The sequence below is a fragment of the Palaemon carinicauda genome, chromosome 28, assembly GCF_036898095.1.
Source record: "Palaemon carinicauda isolate YSFRI2023 chromosome 28, ASM3689809v2, whole genome shotgun sequence".
NCBI lineage: Eukaryota > Metazoa > Arthropoda > Malacostraca > Decapoda > Palaemonidae > Palaemon > Palaemon carinicauda.
In genome coordinates, this window is record NC_090752.1 from 3,821,091 (window position 1) to 3,848,371 (window position 27,281).

Consider the following 27,281-nt stretch of genomic DNA (forward strand, 5'->3'; position numbering starts at 1 on the left):
TCATTTCAGCTACCGAAAGTAATACCCCTATTAAATAGCGTGGTTTGTATTTCAGTTACGGAACAAATATTCTACATATTCACTCAACCACAACGTTACTTTAGATTATATCCAAAACAGTTACAAAATTGGAGCTTTTCCCTCTTTTAGTACAATAGCTAATGCTGGATAGATACTTTCAGACTTACTAATCTTATTAGGAATTTTGATCTCAATTCTAACCATACTCCTCTACATTACCTTGTTTACACAAACTTAGTGTGTTCAATACGACAACAGTAGGATTTGTAGTTGTCGTTTTTTGACATTTTTCATTGTTTTTTGGCGAATTCAAAAGCTCAATTTTGTTGTTGCTGTTTACTCCTGATCAATTACATTTCAATGTCAACCTGCACCTGCAAAACAAGAACAAAATTTAAAAACAATAAAAACATAACATTGAGACTAATTAAGTTAACTGTAAAATCTAACAATTGTTCAGTTTGAAGTACTCTACCATCACAAGATTCACATAGGTCTTAAAACAGGGCAAAAGTGTTTATAGTCTCTTATACACAGTACATAAAGAATGGCCACTTGTACAGACACACTAAAATTCACGTGCTTTCCTGCTAAACTAAATAAATTTTGTATTTGTACAACAAGGCAGAGATCAATTTGCATCTGGAGCTATATAATCTATGCCTAGTATGGCATTTCCATCCCTTCTCCCATAGCGTACTGGGCAAGGTTACAAAGATTTGCAATTCCAAGGGCTTTGCTGAAGTGATGTTTAGATACAAAGACACTTCAGAAAGCATTGTTATTGTTTGCCATTGTTTTAGTCCTGTACTTCAAACAGGGCCAAAAAATATTCTAATACACTATTGACAAAAACCATCCAAGCTTCAAGTATTGAATATTTTTAATTCCCTATTACAGTTGCTCGGCAGTTAATACAGTACCAAAAAGGGATTTTGACGAAGGAAAAATCTATTTCTGGGGAGAGACCTGTGGCGCCCGGCGAAAAGTCCTTCTTGTATACCTTTTCTGATAAAAACCTTCCAATTATACCAGAGAAAGATAAAAGCATGGAATGCTGAGGTTACAACCCTCGCGCGAGCACCTTTTGGGTGTCGTGTATAAAGCAAAGGCGCGTGAAATCCACTATTCACAGGTTGTCTTCCATTTAGTTAATTCCTTCGCCAAAGGGATGGGCCGATACAGAGGCCCTAGACACATCCCCATCGCCGCACCACCCACGCCACGACGCGAGCGCCATCTGAACAACATCCTTCTGTATTGACCATGATGGCTTGGAAAGGAAAGGGTGGGATCGTGTAAAATAAGGGGAAGGGTTTCGCCGGGCGCCACAGGTCTCTCCCCAGAAATAGATTTTTCCTTCGTCAAAATCCCTTTTCTGGGTCGAACCTGTGGCGCCGGGCGAAAATGTACCAGAGAATGCCTTCCAAGCCCAACAATAACTACTAATTTAATAAGGGGAGAGAAACAACACCATGTAAAGAAAATCATATATAATTCAGGTAAGTAGGCATAAAATATAAACTAGCCACAGGGCATAGTGATAACAAGGAAACCTCTGAGTATCAGAGGAAAACATGCAACAAAACTGACATGGCTAAGAATATCCCATCTTAATAACAAGGGAAAACAATAATAGTTACAATCATATTAACCTACTGTAATATGTAATACACTTAGGGCTAACGAACCACCAAGGAAGCGGCGTCGTGGTGCGAGTGGCGGGTAGGAGGGAGAAGAGAAGAGATGGATGAAAGGAAGAACAAAAGATCAATGGGGAGAGATAAGGCTCCCAGCTGCAACCGTTGGATATTTAAGAGCCTGTAAGTTCTTTAGATAGTGGCGTTTGAAGACCATAGGAGATTTCCAACCCGTGTACTTCTTAAGGTTATCAAAGTCCATATTCTGGAAATAGTTGATGGAGGTAGCTATCGATCGGATATCATGAGCATGGGGAAATGAACCCGGATTGGCTTGTTTAATGAAGTATAGGATCTGTTGCCTAATGCCACGTATGGAAATGGTACCTCCTTGTTCTCTGATAAACAAGGGGCCAGACGATTGGGTAGCAGTCCTGGCTAAAAAGGCCCTGAGAGTGGTGACCGGACATAGAGAAGTATCTTGGAGAAGAGGAATAATCTTCCAAGGGGACCACCTATTTTGGGGGTCCTCGTTCTTAGCTAGGAACGCCCTGTCTGGTGAAAGAAGTACCTCACCTGAAGGGAGGAAATCCATGTTCTCTGAGTTTCGTGAGAGAGCTGCTAGTTCTGAGATTCTGGAACCCGAGGCCAAAGCTGTTAGAAATAAAGTCTTCCTAAGAAGAGTGATATAAGAGCAGGATTCGTTGTCCGTGTCGGAGGCCAGTTTGAGGACATCATTTAGAGACCAAGAGACCTTTTGAGGACGGACCGAAGGTCGAAGCCTAGCACATGCTTTTGGAATAGATGAGAAATAAGACTCCGCCAGGTTAATGTTAAACCCAACCAGGAAGACTTTCCTCAGAGCTGACTTAATGGTGGTTATAGTGCTAGCTGCTAGGCCTTTGTCAAAAATGGACCTAAAGAAGGAGATGGCTAAATTAGGAGTCATAACCGAATGGTCTGACGTCCTTAAGAAATCCGCTAGTTTCTTAACCGCCGAATCATATTGGCGAATCGTTGAGTCCCTTTTGTCTGATTCTATAAAGAGGACATTATCTGGGTCGATGTTTGCGTCCCTACGTGCCGCAAACTTCATGAAATCCACAAAGTTAGGGTTTTGGCTATCCTTGAGGAATCTGACACAGTCCGTGTTTGGACCACCTGGGTCAGTTTGGGGAATGGGATCCGGAAGGGACGGAGTTTCAACTCGAGGAGGAGAGGAAACCAACTGCTCTTTGGCCAGTGAGGTGCCACTAAAGCTACTACCCCGTTGAAGGAGCGGAGTTTGTGCAAGACTTTCAGTAGAAGATTCACTGGAGGGAATAAGAAGATCTTCTGCCAATGGTTCCAATCCAGGGTTAATGCGTCCATGGCATAAGCCTGAGGGTCCAGGTTCGGTGTCACATAACACGGGAGTTTGTGATTGAGTCGGGTCGCGAATAGATCTACCTGGAGACCTGGAACCAGCCTGAGTATCCACCGGAAGGAGTGCATGTCCAGGGACCACTCCGATTCCAGTGGGCTCGTCCTGGATAATGCGTCTGCTATCACATTCTGGACTCCTGCTAGGTGAGTTGCTGACAGGAACCAGTCTTTGTCGGCTGCCAAGGTGAAGATAGTGACTAGGATCTGATTCAGGTTGGGTGATTTGGACCCCCCCCTGTTGAGGCAGTGGACTACGGCCGTACTGTCTGAGACTACTCTGATGTGGGTCGACCTCGGAGGGGAGATTCTCTTCAGGGTCAAGAACACCGCCATGGCTTCGAGAACATTGATATGGAACTGTCTCATGGCGGGTGACCAAGAGCCCTGACACATCTGATGTTGGGAGTAACCCCCCCAACCACTCAGAGACGCGTCGGTATGAATTGTCACTTGTGGAGAGGGGAACTGTAGAGGAACTGACTTGGAGAGGTTCCTCCGATCGGACCATGGTCGTAGTCTCATTTTCAAGACAGAGGGGATCTTCGAGGTCTTGTCTCTTAAAGGTATTGTCGCCCTCTTTCTCCAAACTCGATTGATGTCTTTGAGTTTGGCTTTTAATAGGAGATCGGTCAGTGAGGCAAACTGGAGTAGGCCGAGGACTCGTTCTAAAGCTCTTCTGGACACCTGTTTGTGTTTGAGAAAGTTCCTGACCTTGGAAGCTATCTCCCTCACCTTCTTGGGAGGAAGGGAGAGCTTGTGCTTTGAGAGGTCCCAACGGATGCCTAACCATTCGAAGAGGCTTGATGGTTGTAGGCGGGACTTCCGGAGGTTGACTTGGAAGCCCAGTTTGGAGAGAAAATGGAGTACCTTCGACGTAGCTCTTTTGCATTCCTGGTGCGACTGGGCCCAAATGAGCCAATCGTCCAGATAGGCGACGATTTGTATCCCTTGGTGTCTGAGTTGCTCGAGCACCGTCTCCCCCAGTTTCGTGAATACCCTGGGGGCAATGCTGAGACCGAAGGGCATGACTTTGAATGCGAAGGCTCTCTTGCCGAGACGGAAGCCTAGATAAGGAGAGAAGTTTCGAGCTACTGGGACATGATAATAGGCGTCGGTAAGATCGATAGAGGTGGTGACGGCCCCACGGGGAAGTAAGGTCCGTACCTGAGAGATAGTCAGCATACAGAACTTGTCGCAAAGGATGTAAGAGTTGAGCTTCGACAAGTCCAGAACTACCCTCAACGCCGACGAGTCTTTCTTCGGGACTGTAAACAGGCGGCCTTGGAACTTCAGGGATCGAACCCGCTTGATTGCTCTCTTCTTGAGTAACTCCGCAGTGTACTCTTCCAGGATGGGAGTGGGTCTCTGGAAGAAGGTCACCGGTGGAGGAGGGGATCCCTGTGACCATTTCCAACCCAAGCCCCTTGATATTATGCTGTGAGCCCATGGACTGAAGGTCCAATGATCCCGGAAGTGATAAAGTCTCCCTCCTACCGGCATCACATCATTGGGAGGGAGTGAACTTAGGGCCCCTCCCTCCACGGGAACCCCTTGCTCTGGGCCCGCCGCGTTGGCGGAACTGTCCTCTACCTCTGGAACTCCCTCTTTGGTATCCACGAAAGGAACCGGAGGGTTCGTAGGCAGGGTTGTATGCAGGTGAGGGCATCCAAGAGGGGTTGGGCTGTGTACCAGGGGGAGCAGCGAGGTAGACTACCTGCTGAGGAGGCGCCTGTTGTCGAGAAGTCGAGGCCGCGGAAGGCTGTGGGGACGAGGTACCCCGGGCCGCTTTGTAAGGACTAAACCTCAGCTTCTTCTTGAAGAATGTGTGTCTCTGGGGTTCGAACCTCTTTTTGGCTGAAAGACCCCACCTTACCTGCAAATTCTGGTTTGCCCTCGCTGCGTCCTGAAGAACCTTATCCACCTCGGTCTGAGGGAAGAGGGTCTTACCCCAGCAGGAGGAAGCTATCAGTCTGTTCGGCTCATGCCTGATGGTGGCCTCCGACAGAACGAACTTCCTGCAACTAACCCGTGCTGACCAGAAGTCATGGAGATCTATTTGGTAGGATAGCAGCTGGTTCTTTGTGGCGACTCTGAACATCGTTTCCTCTGGGTAAAGGGATGCAAGGGACTCCATGGAGGTGATGGATTGGAGGGACCTAGCAAGTCTAGTACGGGTCTCGAACTCAGTTTTGAGAAGACTCTCTATTAATCTGGGAAGCTTCTCAGAGAAAAGAGTAGAGGCACAGTCCGGGTCTAGTTTCCCCACCGTGAAGGTAGAGGCCGCAGCATCCCAGGCTGCCGAGGAACCCGGAATAAGCAAAGAGGTGGGGTCCGTCTCCTTGAGAGCCGGCATGGAAGAGCCTTCTTTGATGGCCTGTATAGTCAGCTCTGTGACTTTGTCTATGAGCGGCAAAGAGATGGAGGCCGCTGTCGTAAAAATAGTGTAGGAACCCTTGTGAGGGGTGAGCTTTGAGTTAATACACCCCCACACTGATAGTGTTCTGGCCCAGATAGCCTGGGCCTGCTCTTTTGGAAATATGACCGTTTCCTTCGGTACCTTGTCCATACGGACCAATGCATGTTCCTTTAACCGTACAAAACCATTGAACGGGAATGCTAGGCCAGGGGGATAGAACTCCAGGTCCTCTAGAGGGCGGGTGCCCATGCCCTCCAGAGTTAGGGAGCCATCTACGAATGGAGCATGCAAAGCAAACCGCCAAGGATTGTTTTTATCGAAGGGCGGCAGCTTCGATGCGTCTGGGGCAGAAGGGGGAGGGAACTGAGTTCCGGCGCGGATCAGAGTAGCCATCATATCCTTAATCTCTGTTATTGCACCAGAGTGATGTTGAACTTGATCCCTGACCAATCCTTTGATCAGTTGGATGGGGAGGAGATCGGCCCAGGGTACCTGAAAGTCACCCGTGGGTTTTTTCTTGGATTTGGTAGACTTAGACTTCTTAGGAGTAGTGGTTTTACGAGGAGCAATATGGATATCAGGAGCTGTCGAGGGTCCGGGGACCGGTGACGTTGATACTGGCAAAGCTGAAGTCTTATAAGTTCGAAGTGGCTTCACCTTGGGTCGTACGGAGGCAGAGGGATCCCGAGGAGAAGCCTTAGAGTTATCAAAACCTAGATAGGAAGAGGTAGAAGAGGGAGTAGGAGAGAAAAGGGTTTCCACCAACTCGGCACCACTTACCTGCTCGTCCCTGGGTTCTACGTCTATATCCAGACCAGCCATGTCCATTGGTACGAGGGTTTCGTCCTCCACGGAAATGGTAGCCCTGACTTCTTCAATTAAAGGGGCAGCAAGGTCAGGAGAGACTGCAGCAGTAGTCGAGCCTGGGAAGAGACGGGAGGCCATATCCCCATCGAGGAGATAGGGAGCGCCAGACGGGGCATTCCTGCCAAAGCCCGACACCCACGGCCGAAGAGTAGCCCTTGCTGACCGAAGAGAGACATCATCGGCCTGTAAGATTTGCAGTGATTAGTGATGGAGGAGGGGGTTTGCCCTCCTAAATATACTGTGTATATCATATTCATGTCTATATTAGTGTCTGCCAACGAGAAATAAGGAACAAAGGGAAAACCCACTTACATCATCATTCAGCAGAACTGACGACAACTCGTAACAGAACGAGCACAAATCCGGGAACCACACTGGGTATTGGGCCTGTCCCGGTTCCTGGATAAAGGGAATGGAGCAGTGGGCATGAGACCGGCAGAGGTCATGCCCAACGGGGTCGCTGAACGAGGCAGAGCATCCTTCAGCAGTACAACGGGCCTTCTGTAAAAGAAAGGAGACATGAGTCTGGTGATGCTTGAAACTCTGATAAGGGATAAAAACCTATTATTTTAGAGTTCTGGCACTCACTGAATTACCTAAGCACCCATATTGCCTTGACCAAACAACTAACTATTAACTTTAAGTTGATACTGCCCCATACCATTGTTGGCACTTTAAAATTCAATTGTCTGTATATTTGTAATGCACCCAATTCTGTTAATGACATAAGGATAATAAGCTTAAAGTAATCCGCCGACCTCCAAGGGTCGGGGAAGCAGTGACATGCCCTTAAAATAAATACAAACACCAGCCTTAGCTAAAGGCAAGGCAAATATAAGTGTGAAGTGTATGGGCGACCTCCGGTGAAGCCGGAGCTCCGGTGAGGCCGGATCGTAATGAAATGTCCTGAATAAAGGAGCCTTAGCTAATTAGCTAAGGCAACTTTAAGTGTTAAGTGTTTGGGCGACCTCCGGTGACGCCGGAGGATAATGAGATGCCCTGAATAATTCAATTGTGGCTAATAATTCAATTGTGAAAGATAAAAAGCTAAGTCGTAGCTAAAGACTAAAGCTTAGATTATAGTAAAGCGTATTTACGATCTCCGGTGAGGCCGGAGGGAGAAGAAAGGTCCTGAATAATTATTGTGAATAACAACACAGTTGTAATAACAAAGGCTATTGTGGATATGGCCGTGGCCTGAGACCGAAGTAAGGGCCACCGGAGGGTCTTATCTAAACAATATGAAGCCCGTCCCATGTAGTAAACAATATAAATATAACAATAGAACGAAAGTTATTGAGAATCCCTCGTGGCGGAGTATAACTCAAGGCGGAGTGGATAACGTTCATAACTACTCCCGAGCCGTAACGGGGAGAGGGCGAAACACGGACCAAAATAACGCTAACAATTGAAAAGTCACGAAAAAATAAATAACTCGTAAGTTATCATCCACCCAGAGGGGGAGAGGTGAGGGAGGGAGAACCCGCTGACCGCACAAAACGGAAAACGGGAAATCCGCTCCCCCACCGGAGCTAAGAAAGAAAACGAGAGAAAGGGGTAACTCGTGACTGCGAACAGAAAACGGGGACCCCAATCTCTCGCTCTCTTGGACACAAAAACAGGACTAAAAATCACAAAACACTATTATAAACGTATAAAATAAAAATGTACATCCATATAATACTACGATCGAAGAATAGCATCCGTTAAAACTTAAAATAAATAGCACTGTTCCTTTAACCGAGTCGAGTGACGAACGCCTCGGGCGGTTACTAAACAAAAACAAAGCTAAATCGCTATCTCGATCGTAGGCTGGACTTACTTGCAAAAAGTACCATGAGCAAAAAAATAAAAATAAAAATAATAACGGTTCTAAAGGCATAAGGCCAGGGACTTAACCAAGAACCTAAGTGACAGAGTACTAAACGGGCAGATAAAGATGAATTCCCCAACAAGTGAACAAACAATGGCCGCCATGAACGGCCAGACGGGGATAATAAAACAGACTATACTGGATATAAAACACAAGCCCGGTACAATAAAATACTGTCAAAACAAACTATGGTACTTAACATTGGAATGTGTGAAGATGGAGCTTCGGACATGACAAAATAAATCCACGATAGATAAAAAAGACCGAGAGCACAACGAAAACATTCAACACTTTTGAATTCCAAAAAGAAGGATGTTGTTCAGATGGCGCTCGCGTCGTGGCGTGGGTGGTGCGGCGATGGGGATGTGTCTAGGGCCTCTGTATCGGCCCATCCCTTTGGCGAAGGAATTAACTAAATGGAAGACAACCTGTGAATAGTGGATTTCACGCGCCTTTGCTTTATACACGACACCCAAAAGGTGCTCGCGCGAGGGTTGTAACCTCAGCATTCCATGCTTTTATCTTTCTCTGGTATAATTGGAAGGTTTTTATCAGAAAAGGTATACAAGAAGGACTTTTCGCCCGGCGCCACAGGTTCGACCCAGAAATGTGCATAGATTTTACTGGCTCTTGATTTAATGAAATGGACATTGAGCATAATTTTTTCATTGATAGCTTCAGTTGGACGCGTACCCAATGCCTAACAAAGCATCAACATCATGAGTAAGTTGCAAAGGAATCTTGGCTGTATTTTAGAACTGAAATTTTCTTGACTCCAACTTCCTTGTGTTCACAGTCCCTACCTTACCATACTGACCAACCATCAGTATGATTTAAGAAGTGATTTCAAGTTTTAATAATTTTAATATCTAATTCCATACAGTATTTTCAATAAGTTTTCTTATTTTCTCGCACTACTTATATACCAAAGTTTGTGAAGTACCAGGTCCAGAATAATGTAAGAAACATCTAGATACATACTCTGAAATAATGTATGATGTAAAATATTCATGTAATGTACTTTACATTTTGAATTAGTTTAATAAGGCCACAGAGTTCTGATTATAAAACCTGAATAGGAATCATCCAATAGATTTATCAACCATGACAAAAATTTGGAGATGGCAAAGTTGAAGATTGACAGCAGATTAAAATTCAAATTTGGAGGTTATTTGTATTTTTCTCTAACTATACAAACCAGAGCCTCTTACATAGGGGAATGAAAATAGTGCAAGATGAAATAACCCAGTTAAAAGATTTAAAGAGGTGTAAACATATGGCAGGTAGTTGCTGCCCCAGTAGCTGGGAGGCACCTTCCTCCCTGATTGGTTGCTCACAGACAACTCGCTTTGATAATAGCCAGGACTTATTTGGGGGTTGGGGCTGGCAGGCTACTCAGAGTAAGTGACTTGGGTGTGTATAGTTAGGGGAAAAAAAATTACCTCAAAATTTGTGATATATTCCCTTACATACTGTACTCATTGTTATGTGGGAGGATATCCTGGTGTAGGCTAACTAGCGGAAAACTTATCCCGGACACTTCAAACTTTTGCATTGATAAACTATGAAGAGTTAAGTGTCTTAACACCTCGTGCACCAGAGGTTCAGCAAAACTCTGAGGTACACAGCCTGGGCATTAAAGGTTCTTCTCGAGCTGAAACTCTTTGCATCATACAATGTGAGTAAGTTCATAATGGATTTATGTATGTCTTCAAGGCGTAAATATGATACATAGGTTTGCCAGTCTACGTCACGTTCCCCCTTGTAAAGGACTATAGGGAAAAGACACTATACCAGAGTATAGAACGGCAACACACTCGGTGGGGCTTACCTGCATCAAAACCTAGTTCCAGCACGCTAGGCTCTTGATGTTGTACCCTAAGAGAGGGGAAGATTGAAATGAAATAGGACAAGCCACTCTGGAGCGTAGAGTGAATATGTCAAGGTACCTTTGGATCACATTCTGCTGGTAATGAGCAGTACAGTAAATGTAGCTTAACATTTCCATACCCCTGCCTGAAGAACCTGCGTAACAAATAACTTATAAATGACAGTGAGCCACCAACACTCGTGATTCGATTGCCTTCCCTGGAGAGCTGGAGATTGCTTGATTGATTGATTGAAAGTTTTCTGGCATCCTGACATCTAAGGTCATTGACACCGATACCATTTACTGTATATGAAAATTAAAAGAGAATTCAATTAAAACCATAAAAATTAAGAAGTCATTACAATAGTTAAATAGTTTTCAGAAGACCTGCTTCTGAAATGAATTTAAAAATTCCGCTCACATAGTAAGACACATGTCCAAGAATCTTGGCAAGGATAAACCTGCCATCCTCACCTCGAGCCTCAAACAGATATCTATTTCTTAAGTTAGTAAAATTAGGGCATTCGGTCAACAAATGCCTCACTGTTAAAGGTACTAAGCAGTCCTCGCAATACGGTTGGTGTTGGCCCTTCAGCAGAAACTCGTGTGTCAACCGTGTGTGACCAATACGGAGACGACAAAGAGTCGTCTCCCATTTTCGGGGAATCCTGCTATACCTCCAAGGTGATATGATATTTGTTACTTCCCTCATTTTATTGCCATCTTGACTGTCCCAGTGCTGTTGCCATTTATCACAAACCAATTTCTTGATGTAAGGTAGGAGATCGTTACATGGAATGGGATACCTCCTTGGTAGCAACTCGGATGCCGCATTCTTCGCCAGTAAATCTGCCTTCTCATTCCCAGACACACCTACATGTGCTGGAACCCAACAAAATCGAACAGTTATACCTTTCCGTCCAATAATAAAAAGCCATTCTAAAATCTTTAAAACTAGAGGGTTACTAGAATTAAAAACTTCTAGACCTTGAAGAACACTCCTGGCATCACTAAAAATTGTAAAATTACCCTCCTTTTCCAAAGCTATTTTCTCAATAGCGGTTAATATGCCATACAGTTCGGCAGTAAATATGGAAGCGGTCAGAGGAAGTGCACCTCTACAATTAAAACCATTACTATGTACTCCAAATCCAACGCCAGCATCAGATTTGGAGCCATCAGTATAGATAAAAGTTGATCCTCTATGTTCTTTAACATGTTCATTAAAAAGAGACCTGGCTTCTATGTCTGACATATTCTTCTTATCTCCAATAAAATATTTACAAAAAGATATCTCTGGTAACTTCCATGGAGGCGTTGATGATACCTTGAATGGAAGTACCTTATTTCTAATTATATCCAGACTATTTAATAATCGTTTCACCCGAAAGCCATAAGGTTGAGGAGATTTTGGGTGCAACTCAAAGTATGATGCGTGTCTTACAAGGCTTGCAGTCTGAAAGGCTAGAGAGTTAGGGAGTCTTTGCAATCTAAACCAATACCGAAGAATGGAAGACATTCGGTAAAGGTCTAGAGGTAACTCTCCAGCATCAACAAGGAGACTTGGGATAGGCGAGGTTTTAAAAGCTCCAGTAGACAATCTAATACCTGCATGATGTATCGAATCTAATATTTTTAACCGGCTTGGGGTGGCTGAAGAATATACCTCACAACCATAACTAATTTTGGAAAAAATCAAGGCCTTGTATAATTTTAAAATAGTATTGCGGTCTGCCCCCCATGATGTATGGGACAATACTTTCAAGATATTCAGAGCTTCAACACATTTAGCTTTTAGCGCTTTTAGGTGAGAAACCCATGTAAGTCTACAGTCAAATATCAAACCTAAAAATTTGGTTTCCGATACACATGGTATCCGTTGACCTTTAATGTATATATCCGGGTCTGGATGTACTCCCCGGATACGACAAAAATGGACAATGGTAGTTTTACTTGCCGAGAACTTAAATCCATTCATGTCAGCCCACTGGATAATTTTATCAATAGAGAGTTGGATTTTTCTCTCAACCATTGCCATTCTAGTGCCAGCAAATGATATTGAGATCATCCACAAATAATGTTGAGAGAACATCCTGGGGAATGGCTGAGGATATCCCATTAATTGCTAGTGCAAAAAGGGTTACACTCAGCACACTACCCTGAGGAACTCCTTCTTCCTGGCACTTACTCTCTGATAGAGTTTCCCCCACTCTCACTTGAAAAACTCTACATGAAAGAAATGCCTGAATAAATAGTGGCAGCTCTCCTCTCAATCCCAATTCATGAATGGTTTTAAGAATACCATATCTCCATGTGGTATCATATGCCTTTTCAAGGTAAAAAAAATACTGTAACATGGTGCTTTTTGGAAGCAAAGGCTTCACAAATAGAAGACTCAAGTCGTATCAACACATCAGTCGTTGAGTTCATTTTTCGGAATCCACATTGAATTGGTGATAAAATACCTTTCTTTTCAAGGTACCATATCAGCCTTGCATTGACCATCTTCTCCATGATTTTACATAAACAAGATGTCAATGCAATAGGACGATAGTTTGCTGCTAAAAACTTGTCTTTACCGGGTTTTAAAAAGGCTAAAATAATGGCTAGTTCCCAAACACTTGGGTAACTATGATCATGCCATATTCTATTAATAATGCTTAAAATAAATAGCTTTGTATTAAAATGTACATGTTTAATCATTGCATATGGAATTCCATCGGGTCCAGGGGCTGTATCGTTGTAATGAGCAAGCGCGGAATCAAATTCTCTTTCAGTGAAAGGAGAATTATACGACTCTTCCCTTCTTGTTGCAAAATTTAAAATTTTCTTTTCTTCAGTGCTCCTGTACTGGTGACCAGGGGCTCCTTCACACTTGCTGGATACATTTGAAAAATGATTAGCCAGGGCATTGCTAACTTCATTTGCTTCAGTTACATACTGGCCATTCACCTTCAACACTGGTGGTGGGTTGGGGGTGAATTTGCCAGCTATCTTTTTTACTTTCCTCCACACAGAAGATGGTGGTGTTCTACTGTTAATGGAGGAAACAAAAGAAATCCATGACTGGCGCCTTGCTTCTTTCATGGCACGACGGAACTGTGCTCTACATTTCTTTTACATAGTTAAATTCTTATCAGTTCTGTGTCTACGCAATCGTGTTAGAGATCTTCTTGTGGCTCTGTGGAGTGCAGTTAGTTCTGAAGACCACCACGGGACTGGTTGTCGTTTGAATAACCCCGTTGTTTTGGGAATTGAATTGACTCCTGCTGTAAGAAGAGTTCCATTCAGTAGGTCTATGGCATCATCAACACTTTCAAACTGTTCTGCTCTCCCTTCGATTTCACTTAGCTCAGAAAATTTAACCCAGTCTGCCTTGTCTAGATTCCAACGTGGCGATCTTTGCAAAGGTGGACCCTTGTTGGTGTTTATAATGATTGGTGCATGATCACTAGTATGCCAATCATCTAATGTCCTCCAATCAAAATCAAGAAGGCAGTTAGAGCTTGTAATTGAAAGGTCAATGCATGACAAAGTACCTGTCTGAACATGGAAGTGTGTGGGCTCTCCTGTATTAAGGAGTCCCACATCCTCATTCTCCACAATTGATGAGATAATATTGCCCCTTGTGTTTGCTAAAATATCACCCCATAAAGGATGTCTACCATTCATATCTCCCAGTAAGAGAAAAGGTTGAGGGAGTTGTTGAATGACCTCTGCTAAATCATATAAAATATTATCATTTGGAGGCAAGTACAGAGAGCATATTGTATATTTTCTCCCGATATCAATTTGTACAACAACTGCCTGCAGGGTTGTACGTATAGACATGGGTATTTGGGGAACATCTCGACGAATGTACATGAGACTTCCGCCATGGCTCCCTGCTTGTTGATTATATGGTGTTCTATAGCTAACATAATCTCGAGGACTAGGAGTGTTAGAATCAAGCATACTTTCCTGTAGACATACAATTATGGGGGAATGCTCATGAATTAGGAGCTTAAGTTCTTCATATTTCGCCCTCAAACCTTGACAGTTCCATTGCAAAATGGAGGAGAAAACTATGGATTATTTCTGGAAGACATCTTGGATGAGGTCTTCCCATTAGCAGTTTTTAATCTAACATTATTACCTGTAGGTTTCTTTAGAGGTGGTCTTGTTATGTTGGGTTTTACGTTGGTGTTTTTCTTTGTATCTTTTTTATCTATTTGTTGAGGGGGATGGTGGACCTCAACTTGAATTTCTGATTTATTTAAATTATCTTCTGGTTGATCGGCAACATCAACAGACAAAACATCATATTTATTTGATGTCATAATTCTAGTATTTCTTATGGAAGGGGGTGAGAGAGATGGAGGTCTCTCTCTTTTACGATTAGTAGGTTGAGAGTTACCAGGTTTTTGTACCTTCCCCACTACAGGTACACCTGATAACTTGGTGTCAGGTGGAATCTCCATTAAATCAGGCAAGGATATGGCCTGGGAGAGGTTAGTACTATCCTTTGTAATGGGGGACAAAGGTTTGATAGTGGTGGGCAATGTCTTTTGGTTGATACTAAATGATAAATCTTCAGGAGGAGATGTTCTTGTCTTATGCAGCACTTTATCAATAGATGGTGAATTCCTTTTTCGAGAACTACCTACAGTAGTAGGTGGGTGAGATGATTCCCGAGGAACTTTTTCTCCTGTTTTTAATGTCTTTGCATAAGTATTAGATTTATTTAATAATCTCTTGGCATGCCCCACGCTTACATGTTCAATAATTGATTTATTGAGGGCACCCTCTTCTAACTTATAAAACTGGCAGCTCCTATCATTAGATTTATGATTAGAGTTGCAGTTTAAGCACCTTGCCTCAAATGTACATTCCCCATGGTAAATATTGGAGCAAGTATTACAAATTCTTTCACTATTGCAAACTTTGGAAGGATGTCCAAATTTAAAGCAATTATAACATTGCAGTGGCTTTTGCTTGAAAGGTTGAACTCTGATCCTTTCGTTTTCTATGTCTATGTGGGAAGGTACATCGGCATCCTGGAAAGTAAGAACAATCATTGATGTTCCAGGTACTTTATGTACTTTCCACACTGATAGAGGACACATAGTCAATATCTCTTCTTCAGTAAATTCATACAGATCCCTATTAAAAACCACACCCCTTCCATAGCTAAAGTTTAGATGGGGTTTGATGTCCAATTTTATATCATCATTTACTGTCTTCAAATTGGACAGTATAACAGACTGTGTGTATGACTTGGCCTTTATCAAGTAACTTTTCTTACCAAATCGAGATATATCTCCAGGTGCAATCGTACCTACCTTCCTCTGAAGAAATTTACAGACCTTGAAATAATTTTCCGTACCTCCTACAGATTGAGCAAGAAGCCACATTGGTGGTTTTGGCTTTCTTTGGGATGGCATATCCGCCTCTATATCTTTATCAGCCCAGTCTGCTGGTCTGTAGACATCCAGATCTTTAGGTGCCCCATCACACAGAACACCCTTAACACTCATATTACCTACTTTAATGTCAACAATATTACGGCTTGCATTAAATGCTTCCTCGTGACAATTAAATGATAGCCAAGATTCCCAATTATCATCTTGAAGTTTCATTCTAATTTCTTTTATTAATCCATAACACTCAAATATTTTATGTAGCATATCATAATTAGTTTCTAATGGGATTTGGGTAATGTGCAGGACATTCAATTTTCCTGTGTTGCCCAAATTACCCTTTTTCCGAGTGTTTAAAGAATAGTCCTTTTTAGTTCCTACGTCGTCAACGGAGTTTTCTTTAAATGAATTGCCAGAGGTTGTCAACAGTGCCGGGGGCGAGTCAGCATATCCAGGGGAGGTGGGGTCATTTTCACAAGATTCCATCATAAAAAAGAAGAGAGAAGAGTGATTTTTTGAAGTTTGATTTACCTGCTTGAGAACATTAAGGCATCACATGTTGGGAAGGAGATTTACACTCTCCACTACCGGCACAGTGAGAGTATACTTCCCAGATGGTCCACTCCATACCCTATCCGAAGGATAGCATCAAAACAGATATAGAGGCACAGGTGTAAGCTGAACCCGCCTGTTAGGACTGAGACCAAGAAACTATGGAATCATCCTCCCCATATCTGTAATGACGGGCTTCCGGCCAAAAGCCGAGAGTCCTACCCCAAGCGTTGGATCCCCCTGGATTCCGAAGACCCAACACTTGAGAATAGTTCCGCCAAAAAGGTCCAAACCATCTTCGGAATGGCTGAGATCATCCAATACTCTCACATATAGCTTTGAGCACAAACACCTCCCAACCGTGACACCTTTCCCATTCATCAAAGCAGGCAGCAATACCGGATGTAGAAACATCCGCCCAAGTGGCAATAATAGATGTAGAAACATCCATGCCATAAAAAGAGAAAAAAAATAATAAACACACATATATATGTAAATATATACACATACATATGGGAAATTTTACTCATAGGGTTGGGACAGCAACATGAAGGAAAGTTTATAATATTAGGAGAAGGTTGAAGCCATATAAAGAGTTAGAAAAAGATGAAAGAGAGAAATTTAGATTCGAACTGGGGGAGCAATTTCCCCATGTTCGAGAGCCCTCTTGCCCGTCACCAAGATTCAGCACGGGAATGAAATGCCGTGCTGAAGCTCAATGACTTCATCAAGGCATTCTCTCATTAAGAGGGGAGAGCTGGAGAGGGAGGTGAAAGGGTGAAGTCAATGACCTCCCATTACCAAGAAGGAATGGTGTTCTTTGTAACATTCTGTTACTGCACTCACAGATAAGTGCTGCAAGTTTGGTCTGGTGGCTCAAGTTTGCTTGAGATAGTGACTCAAGAACTCTCAGAGGACACAAATGCAACAGATCAGGATCATCAGATAAATCTCAGAAGAATATTTACTTGAAAAGGTAAAATCGCAGGATCTGGAAGAACTCTTAGGCTTATTTCTGTATTCCTTTGATTCCCTACATCAAAAGGAAAGGAAGATGACAAGATGATCAGAGTCTGTCATACAATCGCAGTAAAGCAGGTGCACATTACTTCTCAACTTGTGATGTCACAGCCCTTGGGTCCTCTGTCCTTAACTGCTGAACAATTTCAATAGGTTATAAGGGGAAATTATCTGCTCTGGTAATTTCCTTGGGGACAAATAGCCCATGTGTCTCAGTCTCCTGCTGTCCCCTATGGCCTGTTGCACCTCCTATGTCCAAGTTGATGGGGACAATTGAAAGATCAATAAATCTGGGATTCATTCACCACGGCTAAACCAGAAGACAATGGGGGTTATCCTCCTTGCTATGGTTCATCTGAAAGAAGCATGGCCAGGGGAAATATCGTCGAACAGGTCACCAGAAGCATGTCTGACTGGATTGCATCCTAAGGAAGCGAGAACGAGAGGCACGACTTTCATAAGTTCGTCTACATGACACACGTCTATTGCAAGACAAAAGATTGACAGAAGAGCGCTTAGAAGGAGCCCTACTGGGCGATGCACATTTAGTAGGAGAGCAGGCATAGAGATAAACTCACGATGCAGTATGTTCAAAGTGTTCCAGGCCTCTGCATGCTTAAGAATTATGCCTTTCAGCTGTGCATGTAGATAAAACATACTTAGGAGACCAACATGTTGTCGATGTTTGATCGTAAAAAGGGAGGGCAAGGCTGGCACACATGGGTGAGGCGCGTCTGGTTGAGGATCGCTGGGGTGAGGCACGTCTGGTTGAGGATCGCTGGGGTGAGGCACGTCTGGTTGAGGATCGCTGGGGTGAGGCACGTCTGGTTGAGGATCGCTGTGGTGAGGCGCATCTGGTCAAAGATCGCTGGGGTGAGGCACGTCTGGTTGAAGATCGCTGGGGTGAGGCGCATCTGGTCAAAGATCGCTGGGGTGAGGCATGTCTGGTTAAGGATCGCTGGGGTGAGGCAGGTCTAGCTGAGGATCACTGGGGTAAGGCGCCAGAGGAGGAGACACACTCAGGATTCCTTCATCTGTAGGAGGCACTATTAGAGGTTGAGATCTGAAGTCGGAATAGGAGGAGGTTCTTGGCGTAACATGTGTGGTGGAGGCGCATCAAGGAAAGGCGACTCTAGGGAATCTAGAGAGGAAGTAGACCGCCTATGGAAGGCAAGTCTACGATCACCCGGGGAGAGGGAGGATCTGACAGAGGTTGGCTAGCAACTCCGAGTGTACTCCAAGGAGCTAAGCCCTGAAAGGGAAGCCCTTCAAAAATAGCAAGTGTCACACATTCACTCTGTTGGTCTTGAATCCTCCAACTCTTGATGAAAAGACAAAGGGTGTTTCTGATGGGAAGATACCCTGGGAGCCTTCGAGAGTGGGTGTCATCCACCAGGAAAGGCCCTTGGAATAGGAGGCACACAGAGAGAAGGCCAGATGTTCTCCGAAGGCAGAGCTGGAGGAGACTGCTGCTGCTGTCCAGCTGAGATGGTCTTCTGGAGTCGATCCACTGAAGGGGAGCCAGTCAACCCCAATGGGGGTGGGGGTTGGAAGACATCTGAAAGGGTAAGGGCTCACCCTGAGGAGGAGCGCGCGGGCACGCAGGATCAGGGCGTTGAATGCGCGGGCGAGAGTTTGCGCGCCCCTGAAGAAGCCGTAGGGCCAGCGCGCGCAGGAGAGACACCCTTGGCGCGCGGTAGAAGCCTGTGCTGCTCGTGGGCGAGCGTCTTGTGGGCGCGCAACTGCAGAAGAGGATGAGCGAGGGCGCGCGGGGCGCGCGCGCTTATCCTCATGGATGCGTGCAGGAGACTGCGCGTGTCGGCGCGATGGAGAAAGCTGGCGCGTAGGCGAGTGGGAGAAGTCAAGATAGACTTCCCCACAGCTCCCCGATCAGAAGATCGTGGGCGCCCATGAGATGACTGCTGGGCGTGGGCGCTGGTGCGCAGAGGAGCGCCGACGCGCAGGTGAGGGTTGGCGCTCATCTGGGCGTGGGCGCGCTTGCTAAGGCAAAGCCTGGCGCGTAGGAAAACGTAAGAGCGTATGCTCAGCATAGCACGAGGGAAGTATGGGCGCGTTGGCGCATACGCCCTTGATGCCCTGTATTAGGGTTACAGGATGATGCATGACGAGCGTGGAGGTCAGGTTTCGTGGGCACGTAGCGCACATCTACATCCAGGAACGGCGACGGCAGGTCGGCAGGTCTGTCGGGAGGAAGATCGACGTGTCCTTTGAAAGGACGACCTTCCACCGAAGGGGATCGCGTACGATCCGCAGAGAGGTTCAGGACCAAAGAGGAACAGTCCGTGATTGATGACGAGGCTCCTCTGCGGGGGACTGCGCCGAAGATGTAAAACCAAAGAGGCGTCTCCTCACGGCAGGTGAAGGAAGGCCTCTCTGGCGAAGAGGAGGGCGAGCCTTGCGACGAATACGCCTTCTGGGGGCCGTTGGATCAGCAAGCTGACCTTCTGCAGTCCTCCAAAGAGGAGTCTCTGTAAGTGAATTCCCCATAGGCAGAGAAACACTAGCTGGAGAGACTGTTGGACTTAGTTTCTCCCTCGTTGGTTGAAAAGGAACGGGAGAAACTTAGCCGTCAGCTACTGTAGGGTTTGACGAGGCAGAGGTATTGGGAGATACCACATTGGATACCTTTGACACCACAACGTCGACAATCGACAGAGGATCAACCTCTGCCGGAGGCGGCGATTGCTTGACAGCGGCACCCAATCGGATGTACTGTAGTCAAGTAAGACGTCCTTGGAGGGCGAACTCTTGAGCCCCAAGGAAGACCAACGCTGAAAGAGATGGATTATTGATACATCCTCCCCCGGGGGAAGAGCTGGAGTTGCTTCGCTAGGGTAAGCAACGCCATCTCTCGAACCCCAAGCTTGGAAAACAGTACAACGGTCTACGCTACCACTCGACGGTCTCTCGAAAGAGACTGACCAAGTGGGAGCTTCGGAGGAGGTTTGAGCAATGGAAGAAGCAGCCTTGGGTTTTCTCCTTTCAAAGAAACCTTCGAAGGAGAAATATCCCGTCTGGACTTCTTCCGTCGCCGCGAAAACGTCTCCCACTGGGAGGTAGACCTCTCCCTGCACTCACTACACTTATTACTGCTATCACACCGTTGACCTGTACAGTAAGGGCAAAGGGTGTGAGAGTGTCTCGACCGCCGACATGAATGTTCCAAAGGGGCGGTCGGGTAATCCAGGGCAGGTGCGCATAATAGCAGAGGCCAACTTCACACACAACTGTCAAAAAGAAAAAGCAAAAAAGCATTAATGGCTGCCAATGAGCGGAAGGATGACAGCGGACATGTCCGACTACCATCCGAGCTGAGAGCAAAGCGAGTTCAAGCACAGGTGTGTGAGGGGGGGGGGTAGCAAGCTACCCTCCCCTATCCCCACTAACTAGCGGTGGGGGTAGTAAACCCTCGTTAAATTTTAATGGCTTGTCATTTAAGCTACACCGAAAGTAACACCCCTATTAAATAGCGTGGTTTGTATTTCAGTTACGGAAAAAGTATTCTACATATTCACTCAACCACAACGTTACTTTACATTATATCAAAAACAGTTACAAAATTGGAACTTTTCCCTCTTCTAGTACACTAGCTAATGCTGGATAGATACTTTCCGACTTAATAATCTTATTAGGAATTTTGATCTCAATTCTAACCATACTCCTCTACATTACCTTGTTTACACAAACTTAGTGCGTTCAATATGACAACAGTAGGATTTGTAGTTGTCGTTTTTTGACATTTTTTCATTGTTTTTTGGCGAATTCAAAAGCTCAATTTTGTTGTTGCTGTTTACTCCTGATCAATTACAATTCAATCTCAACCTGCACCTGCAAAACAAGAACAAAATTCAAAAACATTAAAAACATGACATTGAGACCAATTAAGTTAACTTTAAAATCTAACAATTGCTCCGTTTGAAGTACTCAACCATAACAAGATTCACATAGGTCTTAAAACAGAGTAAAAGTGTTTATAGTCTCTTATACACAGTACATAAAGAATGGCCACTTGTACAGACACACTAAAATTCACGTGCTTTCCTGCTAAACTAAATAAATTTTGTATTTGTACAACAAGGCAGAGATCAATTTGCATCTGGAGCTATATAATTTATGCCTAGTATGGCATTTCCATCTCTTCTCCCATAGTGTACTGGGCAAGGTTATGGAGATTTGCAATTCAAAGGGCTTTGCTGAAGTGATGTTTAGATACAAAGACAATTCAGCAAGCATTGTTAATATTTGCCATTGTTTTACAAAGTCTTGTACTTCTAGGAACACCTAATTTTTTTTAACATTGACAAAAACCATCCATGCTTCTAGTATTGAATATTTCTAACTCCCTATTACAGTTGCTCGGCAGTTAATACAGTACCAAAATGTGCATAGATTTTACTTGCTGATGACAAAATGAAATGGACATTGAGCACAATTATTTCATTGATAGCTTCAGTTGGACGCGTACCCAATGCCTAATAAAGCATCAACATCATGAGTAAGTTGCAAAGGAATCTTGGCTGTATTTTAGAACTGAAAATATCTTGATTCCAACTTCCTTGTGTTCCTAGTCCCTACCTTTCCATACTGACCAACCCTAAGTATGATTTAACAAGTGATTTTAAGTTCTAAGAATTGTACTAACTGTCCAATAATTTTTATAATCTTAAGAGACAGCATTTGCACCAGTGCAAAAGCAGCAGTTTTATTTTGCTGGGTTGCCACCAAAGTTAACATTCATGGTAATGAAACAGTAAACTAGCTTGACAAGTCATGATATAAATGTCATTCAAAGACATTACTATACATCATTCCATACAGTATCTTCAATAAGTTCTTTCTTATTTTCTCGCACTATTTATATACCAAAGTTTGAGAAGTACCAGGTCCAGAATAATGTAAGAAACATCTAGATACACACAGTGAAATAATGTATGATGTAAAATATCCATGTAATGTACTTTACATTTTGTATTAGTTTAATAAGGCCACAGAGTTTTGATTATAAAACCTGAATAGGAATCATCCAATAGATTTATCAACCATGACAAAAATTTGGAGAAGGCAAAGTTTAAGATTGACAGCAGATTGAAATCACAAATTTGGAGATTATTTATATTTTTCTCTAACTACACAAGCCAGAGCCCCTTACACAGGGGAATGAAAATAGTGCAAGATGAAATACTGTACCACGCATTTAAAAGATTTAAAGAGGTATGAACAACTGGCCGGTAGTTTCCGCCAAGGTAACTGGGAGGCGCATGCCTTCCTGATTGCTTGCTCACAGACAACTCGCTTTGATAAGAGCCTGAACTTACTCAGGGGTTGGTGCTGGCAGGCTACTCAGAGTAAGTGACTTGGGTGTGTATAGTTAGGGGAAAAATACAAATTACCTCCAAATTTGTGATATATTCCTTTACATACTCATTGTTAGGTGGTAGGATATCCTGGTGTAGGCTAACTGGCGGAAAACTTATCCCGGACACTTCAAACTTTTGCATTGATAAACTATGAAGAGTTAAGTGTCTTAACACCTCGTGCACCAGAAGTTCAGCAAAACTCTGAGGTACACATCCCTGACATTAAAGGTTCTTCTCGAGCTGAAACTCTTTGCATCATACAATGTGAGTAAGTTCATAATGGATTTATGTATGTCTTCAAGGCATACATATGATACATAGGTTTGCCAGTCTTCATCACGCTCCCCCTTGTAAAGGACTATAGGGAAAAGACACTATACCTGAGTATAGAACGGAAAAACACTCAGTGGGCCTTACCTGCACCAAGACCTAGTTCCAGCAGGCTAGGCTATTGATGCTGTACCCTGAGAGAGGGGAAGATTGAAATGAAATAGGATAAGCTGATCTGGAGCTAATGGTTCTGTGAGAGAAGCCGAGGTAACTATACCACCTGCTGTGCTGCTACAATAGGTCCTAGAGTGAATATGTCAAGGTATCTTTGGATCACATTCTGCTGGTAATGAGCAGTACAGTAAATGTAGTTTAACATTTCCATACCCCTCCCTGAAGAACCTGCGTAACAAATAACTTTTAAATGACAGTGAACCACCAATACTCGTGATTCGATTGCCTTCCCTGGCGAGCGAGGTGAAAGGGTACAGTCAATGACCTCCCATTACCAAGAAGAAATGGTGTTCTTTGTAACATTCTGTTACTGCACTTACAGATAAGTGCTGCAGGTTTGGTCTGGTGGCTCAAGTTTGCTTGAGATAGTGACTCAAGAGCTCTCACAGGACACAAATGCAACCGATCAGGATCATCGGATAAATCTGAGAAGAATAACAACTTGAAAAGGTAAAATCACAGGATCTGGAAGAACTCTTAGGCTTATTTTTGTATTCCTTTGATTCCCTACATCAAAAGGAAAGGAAGATGACAAGATGATCAGAGTCTGTCATACAATCGCAGTAAAGCAGGTGCACATTACTTCTCAACTTGTGACGTCACAGCCCTTGGGTCCTCTGTCCTTAACTGCTGAACAATTTCAATAGGTTATAAGGGGAAATTATCTGCTCTGGTAATTTCCTTGGGGACAAATAGCCCATGTGTCTCAGTCTCCTGCTGTCCCCTATGGCCTGTTGCACCTCCTATGTCCAAGTTGATGGGGACAATTGAAAGATCAATAAATCTGGGATTCATTCACCACGGCTAAACCAGAAGACAATGGGGGTTATCCTCCTTGCTATGGTTCATCTGAAAGAAGCATGGCCAGGAGAAATATTGTTGAACAGGTCACCAGAAGCATGTCTGAGTGGATTGCATCCTAAGGAAGCGAGAACGAGAGGCACGACTTTCATAAGTCCGTCTACATGACACACGTCTATTGCAAGACAAAAGATTGACAGAAGAGCGCTTAGAAGGAGCCCTACTGGGCGATGCACATTTAGTAGGAGAGCAAGCATAGAGATAAACTCACGATGCAGTATGTTCAAAGTGTTCCAGGCCTCTGCATGCTTAAGAATTATGCCTTTCAGCTGTGCATGTAGAGAAATCATACTTAGGAGACTAACATGTTGTCGATGTTTGATCGTAAAAAGGGAGGGCTAGGCTGGCACACATGCGTGAGGCGCGTCTGGTTGAGGATCGCTGGGGTGAGGCACGTCTGGTCGAGGATCGCTGGGGTGAGGCACGTCTGGTTAAGGATCGCTGGGGTGAGGCGCATCTGGTCAAAGATTGCTAGGGTGAGGCATGTCTGGTTGAGGATCGCTGGAGTGAAGCAGGTCTAGCTGAGGATCACTGGGGTGAGGCGCCAGAGGAGGAGACACACTCAGGATTCCTTCATCTGTAGGAGGCACTATTAGAGGTTGAGATCTGAAGTCGGAGTAGGAGGAGGTTCTTGGCGTAACATGTGTGGTGGAGACACATCAAGGAAAGGTGACTCTAGGGAATCTAGAGAGTAAGTAGACCGACTATGGAAGGCAAGTCTACGATCACCCGGGGAGAGGGAGGATCTGACAGAGGTTGGCAAGCAACTCTATGAGTGTACTCCAAGGAGCTAAGCCCTGAAAGGGAAGCCCTTCAAAAATAGCAAGTGTCACACATTCACTCTGTTGGTCTTGAATCCTCCAACTCTTGATGAGAAGACAAAGGGTGTTTCTGATGGGAAGATACCCTGGGAGCCTTCGAGAATGGGTGTCATCCACCAGGAGAGGCCCTTGGAGTAGGAGGCACACAGAGAGAAAGCCCGATGTTCTCTGACGGCAGAGCTGGAGGAGACTGCTGCTGCTGTCCAGCTGAGATGGTCTTCTGGAGTTGATCCACTGAAGGGGAGCCAGTTAACCCCAATGGGGGTGGGGGGTAGAAGACATTTGAAAGGGTAAGGGATCACCCTGACGAGGAGCGTGTGGGAGAATATTCGCGCGGGAGAATATTCGCGCGTGGGCACGCAGGAGCAGGGCGTTGAATGCGCAGGCGAGACTTTGCGCGCCCCTGAAGAAGCCGTAGGGCCAGCGCGCGCAGGAGAGATACCCTTGGCGCGCGGTAGAAGCCTGTGCTACTCGTGGGCAAGCGTCTTGTGGGTGCGCAACTGCAGGAGAGGATGGGCGAGGGAGCGCGGGGCGCACGCGCTTATCCTCATGGATGCGTGCAGGAGACTGAGCGTGTCGGCGCGATGGAGAAAGCTGGCGCGTAGGCGAGTGGGAGAAGTCAAGATAGACTTCCCCACAGCGCCCCGATCAGAAGATCGTGGGCGCGCATGAGAGATGACTGCTGGGCGTGGGCGCAGGCGTGCTGGAGGTTGCTGGCGCGCTGGAGGTTGATGGCGCGCAGAGGAGCGCTGAAGCACAGGTGAGGGTTGGCACGCAGCTGGGCGTGGGAGCGCTTGCTAAGGCAAAGCCTGGCGCGTAGGAAAACGTGGGCGTGTATGCTCAGCATAGCGCGAGGGAAGTATGCGCACGTTGGCGCATACGCCCTTGATGCCCTGTATTAGGGTTACAGGATGATGCCTGACGAGCGTGGAGGTCAGGTTTCGTGGGCGCATAGCGCGCAACTGCATCCAGGAACGGCGACGGCAGGTCAGCAGGTCTGTCGGGTGGAAGGTCGACGTGTCCTTTGAAAGGACGACCTTCCACCGAAGGGGATCGCAAACGATCCGCAGAGAGGTTCAGGACCAAAGCAGGAACAGTCGGTGATCGATGACGAGGCTCCTCTGCGGGGGACTGCACCGAAGATGTAGAACCACGGCAGGTGAAGGAAGGCCTCTCTAGCGAAGAGGAAGGCGAGCCTTGCGACGAATATGCCTTCTGGGGGCCGTTGGATCAGCAAGCTAACCTTCTGCAGTCCTCCGAAGAGGAGTTTCTGTAAGTGAATTCCCCAGAGGGAGAGAAACACTAGCTGGAGAGACTGTTGGCCTTAGTTTCTCCCTCGTTGGTTGAAAAGGAACGGGAGAAACTAAGCCGTCAGCTACTGTAGGGTTTGACGAGGCAGAGATAATGGGAGATACCGCATTGGATACCTCTGACACCACAACGTCAACAATCGACAGAGGATCAACCTCTGCCGGAGGCGGCTATTGCTTGACAGCGGCACCCAATCGGATGTACTGTAGTCAAGTAAGACTTCCTTGGAGGGCGAACTCTCGAGCCCCAAGGAAGACCAAAGCTGAAAGAGATGGATTATTGATACATCCTCCCCCGGGGGAAGAGGTGGAGTTGCTTCGCTAGGGTAAGCAACACCATCTCTCGAACCCCAAGCTTGGAAAACAGTACAACGGTCTACGCTACCACTCGACGGTCTCTCGAAAGAGACCGACCAAGTGGGAGCTTTGGAGAGGTTTCAGCAATGGAAGAAGCAGCCTTGGGTTTTCTCCTTTCAAAGAAACCTTCGAAGGAGAAATATCCCGTCTGGACTTCTTCCGTCGCCGCGAAAACGTCTCCCACTGGGAGGTAGATCACTCCCTGCACTCACTACACTTATTACTGCTATCACACCGTTGACCTGTACAGTAAGGGCAAAGGGTGAGAGTGTGTCTCGACCGCCGACATGAATGTTCCAAAGGGGCGGTCGGGTAATACAGGGCAGGTGCACATAATAGCAGAGGCCAACTTCACACACAACTGTCAAAAAGAAAAAGCAAAAAAGCATTAATGGCTGCCAATGAGCGGCGAGGATGACAGCGGACATGTCCGACTACCATCCGAGCTGAGAGCAAAGTGAGTTCAAGCACAGGTGTGTGAGGGGGGGGGGGGTAGCAAGCTACCCTCCCCTATCCCCACTAACTAGCGGTGAGGGTAGTAAACCCTCGTTAAATTTTAATGGCTTGTCATTTAAGCTACACCGAAAGTAACACCCCTATTAAATAGCGTGGTTTGTATTTCAGTTACGGAAAAAGTATTCTACATATTCACTCAACCACAACGTTACTTTACATTATATCAAAAACAGTTACAAAATTGGAGCTTTTCCCTCTTCTAGTACACTAGCTAATGCTGGATAGATACTTTCCGACTTAATAATCTTATTAGGAATTTTGATCTCAATTCTAACCATACTCCTCTACATTACCTTGTTTACACAAACTTAGTGCGTTCAATATGACAACAGTAGGATTTGTAGTTGTCGTTTTTTGACATTTTTTCATTGTTTTTCGGCGAATTCAAAAGCTCAATTTTGTTGTTGCTGTTTACTCCTGATCAATTACATTTCAATCTCAACCTGCACCT

General features: G+C 45.1%; 1 long non-coding RNA gene across 1 annotated transcript; it reads right to left on the reverse strand.

The window, feature by feature from the left end:
- Nucleotides 1-295: 295 nt before the first annotated feature.
- LOC137621978 (uncharacterized) lies at nt 296-27,281 on the reverse strand. The gene is made up of 3 exons (XR_011040308.1): nt 27,124-27,281; nt 20,777-20,932; nt 296-395 (listed from the first exon to the last, which is right to left on the reverse strand). It is a non-coding gene; the product is annotated as an uncharacterized lncRNA (long non-coding RNA).